A 12,019-nucleotide genomic window follows, 5' to 3' on the forward strand; every position below is an offset into this window, starting at 1 on the left:
CTATCTATCTATCTATCTATCTATCTATCTATCTATCTATCTATCTATCTATCTATCTATCTATCTATTTCTCTATCTCACACGTTTTAGGCCAATCACACACGTCATTGCCTGTCGATAGACAAGGGACAGTACTGCTAGTACGCGCAAGTATGACCCGTGATGTGGTCATTTGACCGAAAGCCCTTGCGGTCGAGAGACAATGTGTAAGAAAGGACAGTTGAGTCCAGGACAGCAAGGCAGTAAGGACTGTACAGTACCTTGCCGGAGGATATTCCAGCTACCCGTCGCCTCAGCGTGGCCCTCCGGTGGAAACATCCAGAGGTGGATCTGGACAGGCTAAGAACGAGTAGCGAACCAGGCCTTCTAGCAGGTCTCCCTGGGTGAGCTTTTGTTTTTTTTTTATCTCACTCGGGGTGGGGATGGAACAAGTAACCTGCAACCCAGTCCAAAAAGTCCGCCTCGCCGTTCCACAAAGGGGGTCGTCATCAGTTCCGGATTGCTGGATTGGCGGCCCTTGCACGGAACAGTGGCGGTTACATTATAGGAATATGAGACAAGCTCCCCGCAGTTAGCGCTGTCCCTGACACTTATAGCGGGTGACTTAAGAATCGGGGACGGTGGGCTGTGTACACGGCCCGGTTTTCCCATTCAGTCAACCAATATGGCCGCCTACCGTTGGGTTCCCTCAGACAGGACAGGGGTGAAGAGCCCCATGTCCAGGCCTGGTGGTTGGATAAAAGCCTTTCTAACCATCAACGGGATAATGGCGATTCCCTACTGGACCTCATCGAAGGTAAAGTACCTTATGAGTCCTCGAGAATGTACCTGTACGAGCTAGAGAGACTTGTAGTGTTTAGTTAGGCAGTTCTGTTGTGTAGCAAAGCATTTGAAGTTAGTGTAGCCAATTGTGTTTATTGGCTGTTGTTGATGTATTTGTAATTAAACCGCCACATTGTTTATTGTTGTCAAGTTCTTGTGTTAGATGTGCTGTGGTGTTTAGCAGTGTTTACAGAAGGCCTGGATAGAGAAAATCGTAACAATATATATAATTTACGCGGCTGAACCAAAATTGCGTTGAAGTAAATTATTTATGACACGGTGCCTATTTAGATTGAACTATATAATTTACGCCATAAATCTAGTAGCTTGAACTTATAAACTTAATACCATTGAGCCAACTTGAATTGAAATTATGAATATATAATTTTACCGTTGCGCAACGTGCTAAAATATATACTGTCTTAAGTCAGATTGGTAGATTCAAATATCTTATACTTTGGTAGTGTGGCATCTAAACGAAAGATAACAATGAAACAGAGCCTCAAGTATTTCAATAGTATGTCACCCTCAAATCTGATGACTTTGACATGCCAAACTAATTGTCCCAGGACGAGTTCTTAATATATCTATAAATTAGGCACTAGGAAGAATGTCAGGTCAGTTACCTACTAGCACGGGTAGGCCTACATAAATAGTCCGTTTTTGTCCTCTCGGTTGAACATTGCATTGAATATCGTATACACCTATCCCTCCTACCTTACCTGCAGGCCTTTTCACCAACCTTTCGCATTGTCCCTTTCTGCCTGTTCACTCTGGCACCTCTGACTTTAAAAACAAATCCATTAAGCGAGTTAGAATAAACATTAACTAGTCGACCTGCGGCGTAGCATACGCCGCTAAACATTAACTAGTCGACCTGCGGCGTAGCATACGCCGCTATTTTGCAGGGCCAACCTTAGGCCACTGCAACCTATGCGACCGCAGTGGGCCCAGCACTTTTAGGTGTATAAATTATTAAATTCAACCATTTTATATAACAGATTTCCTCGGCTTCTTTTCGATTTAACAGGAGGTCCTGAAAATCTACTGAAATCGAAAAATATACGAAAAAGTCCTGGAAATATCCGTAAATTATTAAAATCTCATACCAATCTCCTGAAATATACGGACGAAAATTGACTTTTTTTACACTTTTAAATTACCTAGGATAACTCCCTCCGTCCGAGTTGCAAAAATAAGTGTGATCTTTTCTTCGTGTCCAAACTCTTGAGCGTGCTCTGTCACTTCTAATAGTTACTACAGAGTAGATTACTCCCCCCCCCTTTTTTTTTAACGTGAGGTAGAAATAAAAAAAAAGAGGGATATTACAACGGTCCTGCTCTGCTATTGTGTGACTACGTGTTCTCCCCCCCCCTCTTGTTTTCTCGTGGACTATCCGCAGAGTGATCTTTCCTTTACTCCTTACTACTCGTTTAAACTGTTGAGGGAAGAAGAGAATTATATATATAGATTAGGATGAATGAAAACAAATATTAAGGTTTTACAACAAGGTAGGAGGGGGGTTGGCTGAGTGGCTTGGGTTTCGACTTCTGAGCCGAAGGGTGTAGGTTTTGGAATATCGATGAAGACTGAAATTTTGAATTTCGAGATCTTTAGGACGCCCATGTGTACACCAGGGGCGGACTGGCTATATGGGTATTCGGGCTAATGCCCGGTGGGCCGGTACTCAAATGGGCCTGTAGGACCACAGATATCTTCTTTTTTAAATCACATCTGTATTTTATAAGATAATGGCCGTTTAGATGTTACTAAGGCAGCTATTAAATTGTTTAAGGTTTTATAGTATTCTCTTACAAAAGGGGCTCTCAGAGCGACTTATAATCACTGTATGCTTGTGTACAGCTATCGATACATTATCAAACTTACATAATGATGTTGAGGACAGGTATACCTAGAATGAATGTCCATCATATAATATACAATTTATGGGCCGAATGAAATAGAAATGCCCTGGCCGATTGCGACACCCAGTCCGCCCCTGGTGTACACCCAACTTCAATGAGTACTATTTGTAAGTCACTAATACTATATACTCGGATAAGTCCATTATAGCACGGTCAAGGTATCTGGGAGTGTTCTTCAGAGTGTTCATGCCTGCTTACAAGCTGGTGGTATTTGTGCCAAAAGATGTTAGCTCAGAAAACACACAACTTTATAATAACTATTATTTTTTTTTATTGCTGTCTACATGTCTACCATTGGATATTGTTAGGAAAAGTTAAGCCAATGTGTCTTGAAACTCTAGGCCAACCAAACGAATAAGAGCTCCCTCTGCCGGCTTGCCTGAACAATTAAGTTCTGTTTGAGGTAGATCCAGTCCATGTTACAACCATCTATCAAACTACTATTTTCACAATCTCGGAAACTCAAAACGCACGCGACTACGGGAAACGTTGAGTGGATTGTTGACACGGTTGTAGGGCCTCATGAGTGGATTGTTGACACGGTTGTAGGGCCTCATGAGTGGATTGTTGACACGGTTGTAGAGCCTCATGAGTGGATTGTTGACACTGTTGTAGAGCCTCATGAGTGGATTGTTGACACGGTTGTAGGGCCTCATGAGTGGATTGTTGACACTGTTATAGGGCCTCATGAGTGGATTGTTGACACTGTTATAGGGCCTCATGAGTGGATTGTTGACACTGTTATAGGGCCTCATGAGTTGATTGTTGACACGGTTGTAGAGCCTCTCGTCGCAACTGCTCACCTTATTGTTTCCTCATGCAATCGTTTCCAACCGGCGCGATGTTGCGAATGGTGGCGTCTACCGCGTAAAAATAAGACTTCAGTTGCTTATAATTTATAAATACATAAATAAATATAGGAGAAATAGGGATAGATAAATATATAGGCATATGTCACCTGGATGGACATCTCGTATAAATATATGCAGCGACATAACACAACTCCATGACTAAGACAATATCACCGTCTTATGTGAAACAAATCTTTCGTTCAAACGTAATGAAAAAAAGTATGTTCTACAATCAAAAATACTTAATTTAAACAAAATCAAACATTACCAAACTGAACAATGTTCGCTCTAAAAATTATCATCATGATCAACAGCTTTTTGTCCAGAACATCAGCGCCAAAACGTCCTGATTCACACATTATTTTTTATATTATTATAGAATAGCCAACATGTGCAATCTGTTTATTGGTATAGAAATTCTAGATTTAGATTTTTTTTTAAATTTTCTCTTTTGTTGCCTTTATGCAGGCTGTTACCTCACCTTAAATCACAAGAACTGAAAGTGTTTTTACAAAGCTTATATCAACTCTGTCCCTCTGTCTGTCTGGTGAAAAGTGTGTACACGTTGTTTCTCCCACACCTATTCTCGGATCAAGCTGAAACTTCGCACAATTATTCACTGACATAGACAAGACATGAATCAATAAAAAAAAACACTAGACAACAAATTACTGGTAATTCATTATTTTGTTAAGTAGAAACAAGAGGAACTATTACTCCACTATTCATAGGTATGACTAAATTTGTTGGGCTTATTCCCCTTCAATAATTGTTAACACTCAAGTCTCCCTCAGGCATTCACATGCATTATCCGATCAAGGTGATACCTTAATTCTAGTGTCCTTAGAACATTATGAACAAAACAATAAGGTTTTAATTTTTCAGACGTTCTTTAGGTCCATTAGGATCTTTCATGGTTAGATCGTTAGATTCTAATTTCTGTGCTGTACGTTAATAGAATCCGCTGTAGTATCAGTAGCAGACGCCTTGGCTGGCTTGGCCACGTTCATAGAATGCCAGAAAGTTGACTACCACAAAAAATTCTGTATGGCGATCTAACAGAAGGAAGGAGAGCCGCTAGTCACCCACTTTTACGGTACACGGATGTATGCAAACGCGACATGAAGCTCTTCGAAATCGACACTAGCAGCTGGGAAAAAGTGGCACTGGATAGATCCAGATGGAGAGCGAGCATAAAGGAAGAGCTTAGATTACAGATGGCATACACAGCATTAGTAGAAAGAAGGGTGAAAATGAAAAGGGAAAGAAAAAAGATCGTCTCTCCAGACCTAAAATGCCAAAGATATTAATACAAAAATTCAGTTTTCTGGAATTTAAAGTCGATGCACTATTGTGTTGCTAGTGCAGCTCCGTGCGCTAAGAACTAGGACAGTGTTTCCCAAACGGTGTTACGCAGAACCCTAGTGTTCCACGAGACCCGAATAGGTGTTCCACGAACTACTGGAATAATTAACTATTGGGCTACCACTTAAATTAATGTATCTAAAAATTAAGCAAAGTGTTCAGCTATATACTTAGAATGTGGGAAGTGTTCCGTTAAGGAAAAGTTTGGGAACCACTTATCTAGGACATACTAATCTTCATTTATAAACAAATGTCTGTAAACGTATGAAACAAGCGTATAGTATAGGAAGTCTTCTTTGGCAGACTTGAGCATTAAATGACACACACTTCTAAATTTAGCTCTATTACGACAGGCCATAGAGTCATTCCACCACCCCCTCCCACTAGTGTAACCTCTGTCAATCAATCCTCATTTATAATCTAAGGACTTCGTTGATCTCATTGTTTGGCCCACCTTCCTCCACCTACAGATCTATATCACCTGTTTCGAAAATGTTCTCTATTGCATATAAGTTCATTAATTCAGTAAGGGCGTGGTGGCTGTATGGTTGAGCACTTGGCTTCCTTTTCTGGGTGTCCTGGGTTCGAATCTTGGTGAAGACTGGGATTTTGAATTTCAACCTACCCTAATGGGGTACCTGACTTTATTTGGGAAAAGCAAAGGTGGTTGGTCGTTGTGCTGGTCACATGACACCCTGCTCGTCAACCAAAGAAACAGAGAAAGTAAGAGAGAGATGGGGAAAGAGAGGAGAAAGAGAAAGAGAGAAAAGGAGAAAGGGAAAGAGAGAGAAAGAAAGAGCGAGAGAGATGGAAAGAGAGAAAAAAAAAGAGAAGGGAAAGAAAAATTAGAAGGGGATGTCAATCGCAGCTCGCAAAGACTTTTCTGCAGAGAACAGTACCAGGAGAAATAAGGAGAGGCTGACAATGGAAGCTATGAGATGACAACGTCAAATAATGGACCGGTCTTTCAATGAAATATATTCTTATCATTGCAAAGAAATGAAGACAGACGATCGATATTTTATGTGAGGTGCCCCAACGATCCAACAGACCAAGGAGCGGGTGAAGGTGAAAGGGCTAAAACTTGCTACAATTTGAAAGAAAATGTAAAAAAAAAATTAAAAAAAAAAAAATTTTTCCTTTCCTACCCTGTAGTTTATACAATGATTTAAAAAACAAACATATGTGAGTGATACATACATCATATAACATTTTTGGTTGGTGGTTCATTCAGGCCGAAATGTTGGTAACAATTGACGTCGCAGACATCTTCCTTAGCCTTAGAATGGTTAAGATTGAGGAAGTTCCTCTCATTACTGTTGGTAGAGCTAACATAGCCCGTCTGCCTCGATGACACTAGGGCAACAATGAATTTTGTTTACTTTTTAATGAATCTCGATCTTAACAGCTTCAGAGAATTTGAATAAATTTAAAAAAAATAAAGTAATAATAAGTGAAAAAAAAATCATTTTCTAATCCTCATTCCTCCTTTTTACGTATACCTGCCATGAACATTCTGTTATTCCTGCTAAATCACGTGACCGTGGAGAAGGGTTAGTGGGGAAGACAAGAGACGACTTGTATAAACTCTTACCAACAAACATGCAACTGAAAAGTCTTCAACCCTAAGAGAGAGTGACTGTAAGTGTGAGTTGACAGTGAATGTTTTAATGACATTAATGGCCCTGGGAAAGCAGGTAGATGTCATTGGATTTAGTGCTAGCAAGAAGAACAAGAGACCAAGACTCAAGTATTAAACAAAAACAAACAGAGAAAACATTAAGCAACCAAAGTTCATGGAGTGGTTTGTGTTCTTACAAATATACTTCCATTGTATTCGGGATTGTTGAGTCACTTTATGGAAATAAAACTCGGTCTTTATTGTTCTCTATACTTCTCCAAACTTTCTTTTATAACATAGATATAACATTCTCTTCCTCATTCACTTTCTCTCTCTCACTCTTATTTAATTCTCTAGCATTCTCACTCACTCTCTTCCTACACATTGCAAACTTAACGTCTTTGAGTCCCTCTCTCCATATATAACGTCCTCCTCCCTCTATTCCGATGTCACATACACAAACTCCCTCTTTTACTCTTCTCATATTCTTTTTTTTTTCCTTTGCTAACATTTTGTCACTGTTTTAACTCTTTTTGTCTCGTACTTTTTCAATAATCATCTCCAACACACTACCTTTAACCTTTAACCCAATCTCTATGTATGATTCTCCTCATTCTCCCATTCTCCTTCTTTCAGACATTCTATGACCTCTCTTTCTCTTTCTCTCTCTCTCCCTCTCTCTCCGTTTCTTTCTCTGTCTCTTTTTTCTCTCTCTCTCTTTCTCTTTCCCTCTCACTTTTTTTCTTTTTCTTCTCTTTGTCTCTTTTTTTGTCTTTCTCTTTGTCTCTCTCTTTCTCATTCTCTCTATCTCTTTTTATCTATTTCTCTCTCTTTGGTTGAATTTTGATTAATTCATATTTCGTTAGGAACAAGGAATAATTGTGCAAAGTCAACTTGATCCGAGAATAAATCATTGGAGAAATAACGTTTAAATAAATTGTACAAGACAAAGTGAGTTAATATTAACTTTTTATTCATAAAAGGAACACCTAGTTTTAAACTAGAAATACATTGAATCTCCTATGGTACCAAGGTAGTGTAGGAAATTTACCAAAATTAAATAAACAAAGAGTTCTAATCGGTACAAAACCATACTATAGACCCAGGAACGCTAATACTGAATGTCTCGACTAAGATTTAAATTCACTTTAACAATGGGACACCTGGCATTTACATCGTCACCGTGGAAGATATCTTAGCACAGCGGTAACTTCAAACAGCTCAGAATTAACCAATATGGCGACAACCTTGTCAAAGAGAAGGTCACCTATTATCAAGTCTCAAGCTGTCCGGTTTTCTTTCTGCTGCTGTGATCTAGTCTCAATGCAAAGTATTTTGGTGCAAGCATTTTTTTTTAATATAAGAAACACGTGAACATATAAGACATTAAAAGTTGGCCTTCTTCTGTCGTAGAACGACTAGGGTTCGTCTCGTGGAACACTTTGTCATGTGACTGTGGAGCCCTGTTCTCTAGAGACATTACCGTTCATATGTAACGCATGATAATGTGGCAGTCTCGTTGGTGGTAGAGGATCTTTTTTTTGGCACGTTTTTCTCTAAAGGCAGACGCCAATGCTCTTTGGCTGTCCATATATTCACCTTCTCTGTACATCTAATGTGGTCTTGTGCTCTGTCTTCCCAATAAAGTAAAAAAAAAAGTTCCTTAACCAATGTCAGGTACTCATTAGAGCTCATTAGAGCCCGAAATTAAAAATCCCAATCTTCAACAGGATTCGAACCCGGAATCTCTGGATCGAAAGCTACGCACTTAACCGCCCCTGTCCTCCCAATAGTCAGTATTAATATTCACTGCTTTAAGGTCCCCTTTGATTACATCCACATATAGGAAATGGGACAACCAGCTTTTCTCGAAACCAATCGCGAGTTGTCCGTAAAGGATGACTTTCGGAATACGATCAAACTCTATCAGGTGGACATAAAAGCTGACAATGTTTTTTTTTTTAATCGCGCGTTATATTGGCACCCCAAAATGACAATTTTGTCTATTTTTCGGAGATTTTTATGAGTTTTCAAAAGATTTTAATAATTTCAGATTTCCAGGACTTTTCCGGATATTTTGCAAATTTCAGGAGATTTCAAGGGGTCCGGGAAAATCAGGAGGTCGCGGAAACCATGTTATTATATATATATATATATATATATATATATATATATATATATAAGATATATATATATATGTATATATATATATATATATATATATATATATATATATATATATATATATATATATATATATATATATATATATAAGATATAATTTTTTATTTAATAATTTACACCTAGAATTAGCGCGGGTCCTATGAAAGTACGGGGCCCACTGCGGCCGCATTGATTGCATTGGCCTAAAGCCGGTCCAGTTAGCCATACTTTTTCAAAACGTGTATTCAGGTCCATGTACAAGCTATCGCAAAGTAGAAATAGTTTCAGAAATAAACGAGTCCAATTTGAAAAAAAAAAGAATGATTGCTTTGAAAGACAGATGCTACTTTAGCGTGTGATGTTTGAGGGGGAGTAGGGCTCTATAATTACGGGATGAAAGATGCTCTAAGAGAGGGTTGGCGACCTTTTTTTATGGAAGGACCTAAAGTTATAAAAAAATCTACTGTCGGGGCGCATGAAAAATTTGGAAATTGACACTCATCATTCTCTTAAGTCATTCTATTGTAAATGTACTCAGTACATGTGCATTAAATAGTTGAAGTTTTAAATATGTATTCGCATAAACATTTCTGTACAACATCATTGAAACATTTTCGGCTAATTCGGTATAAAGTAAAATGACACTATAAAAATAAATTTTCGGACACAAATCGTTTGCAGTACCACCTGTAGTAGTGCTTGACAAATTATCCCATTCCAAAGTAAGGTCTCTGTTCTTCGAACAAAGATCTTTTCAGCATGTGCTCGGATTACCAACAAAACGTGTCATGTTTCAATGCTAATAATTATGCCTAGTAGTATACCATCTGTATACTGTATATAGAAGAGGCAATCGGCGCCGCAGATAACATCCGCTGAGCTATTGGAGCTGTCGTTTTTATGCAGTGGGCGCCTTCACATTGCGGCGTGAGGGGCAATGAAACGGCAGACGCCCTCGCAAGGGAGGGTGCTATGGCAGCCACACACATCGAAGCACCAAGCACGTACTTACAAGCAACGGCACAAATCCGAGCACTCATTCATGAGAATTGGTTAAAGTCCTGGGAGGAATCCGACAGAGCACGTGGTGTCTGGCAGTGCATGCGTCACCCAGATCGCGACGATCCATGGTGGCGACTGAGGAGGTCAGAGCAGTCAACATTGTCCTATTGGGGCATACTTTGCCCGGTTCCGCACTAACTTTGACTCCCGATGTCCTCACTGTGGAGAGAGCGTCGAAACAGTGTCGCATGTCTTGTACGAGTGTCCCCAGCTCCGCGAGCTAAGGGGGGACTTGCCTGTGCAGTCACTCGACTTGTATGGTAGCTATGAGGCACTACGCTGGACGGCTAAGTTTCTTGCCAGAGCACTACGGGAGGACTAGTCCTTCCTGCTCTGATTTTTCAATAGGAGTTCATCTCAGGTATACTGTATACCATCTGTATATTTGTATACCAACAAAACGTGTCATGTTTCAGTGCTAATAATTATGCCTAGTAATATACCATCTGTACATCCATACTCTATTCATAATAAACCCCCTAAAGGGAAAAAATTCGTTTATCTAACTTTCATTTCAACAATACACTCTACTTCTATAAATGTACTTGTCTATGAAGATCCATTTATTTTATTGAACATATTCATACATATAGCTCATTTCTTTTATATTTAGTTAGGAAAAGTGTAGTTTAATTTAGCGATTTTGATATTAATTAAATTTCTAACAAAGTTACAAAGACAGTTTGTGTGGAAACACAAACTCAAAATCGGCCCACGAAGTAGTCCACCCAGGTAAAAGGCAGGTATCAATACTTTCAAAAAGAACATTAGAATGAAATTCAATCAAAGACAAATGACAGAGAAGAATGGAGAAAAAAAAGGGTTAGGACTGTGAAAATAGATTTGACCCTGGCCTAACTGGTATAATGAATATCTAATTGATGTAATTATCTTATAGAGGGTCAATCTCTTATTCAAATCCTCAAGAAAAAAAAATCCTTTTGGTTGAGTGTTCTATGGTTATCGTGCCACTGTGCAGTTCACGCGATTATATGAAAAACTACTTATTAATTGTTGTTTTAAACTCTGTGAAACTATTATGCATACTAAATAGATTTTTCTCTAAAAAAAAATTTTAAACATTTTTTGGTATAAATGTAGTAGTTAGTATGACAGAATTTACTGGCGAGACACATGAACACCCTTGGCTGGTATGTATGTGTGTGTGTGTGTCTGAGTGTATGTATGTCCTACTTATATAAAAGTATACGATCCTTAGCCGACAACCGAGTGTTGGCACTTTGGTAGAATGACTGGGACGCTTCCGATAAAGGGCGAGAGCTATATAGGCAGATGAGTAGAGCAGACCAAAAGGATTCATGGTGGCAACTTGATTGTGCGGAGAAGGCCTTCCTAGCCCTGTTCCGTGTCCAAAGGTGTTTACTTCGGACGGTTTCGAGAACACAACGACACACGGTGCCGCCACTGCACAGAGGATGATAAGACAGTAGACCACATTCTTAATGAATGTCGCGTTTTGATAAGGGGACAAGGCGACCCAAAGACTAACTGATTTCACGTGCTCTAAGGAAGTAATTTTCAACATGTTTGCTGCTAAAGCGGTTTCTAATACGGGTTACGAGATGAGCAGAAATTGTCTTAAGGGGCCAACACATTTTGTCTATAACACTAACCCTAAACTGGGAGAATATTTGTGTTTATCCTATTGAATAAAATATTAAAAGCATTTCTTAGACCTAGGTCCTAATGCGCCGTTGGGGGACTATAGATGTTTACTTTCTCCAGATCGTTTACCAGCAATCGCTTCAGTTTTAATCCAGTGGATCTGATGCTACATATAAACATTCATATAGTTGCCAAGTTGTTTTAAACTTTTTAAAATGTATTTTAATTCTTTTTTTTTTCATTATCAACCTTAACCCTCACCCCGACCTTCTTTGAGCTATAAAAATGTTACATATCCCATTAATTAAGTCTTTGACCGGAATCATCATCAGTTCAATCTGTTTTGCCTACATCATAAAAAAATGCAAATACTGGAACGGGAAGAATTCAGAAGTCTAATTGCTGTCAGCGACGCACTTTATTATATTGACAATTTTAACAACTACAAAACGATGACTTGGTTCAACTACTGGTATTAAAGTCATAGTTATCAGACGTTGCTACGTTGGACACTGCGGACTTTATGAAACATTGTGATTTCTTTCAGGCTGTTAAAGAAGATAATATGAACATGCTAAGTTTGC

This window comes from Biomphalaria glabrata, chromosome 12 (genome assembly GCF_947242115.1).
Source record: "Biomphalaria glabrata chromosome 12, xgBioGlab47.1, whole genome shotgun sequence".
Taxonomy (NCBI): Eukaryota; Metazoa; Mollusca; class Gastropoda; family Planorbidae; genus Biomphalaria; species Biomphalaria glabrata.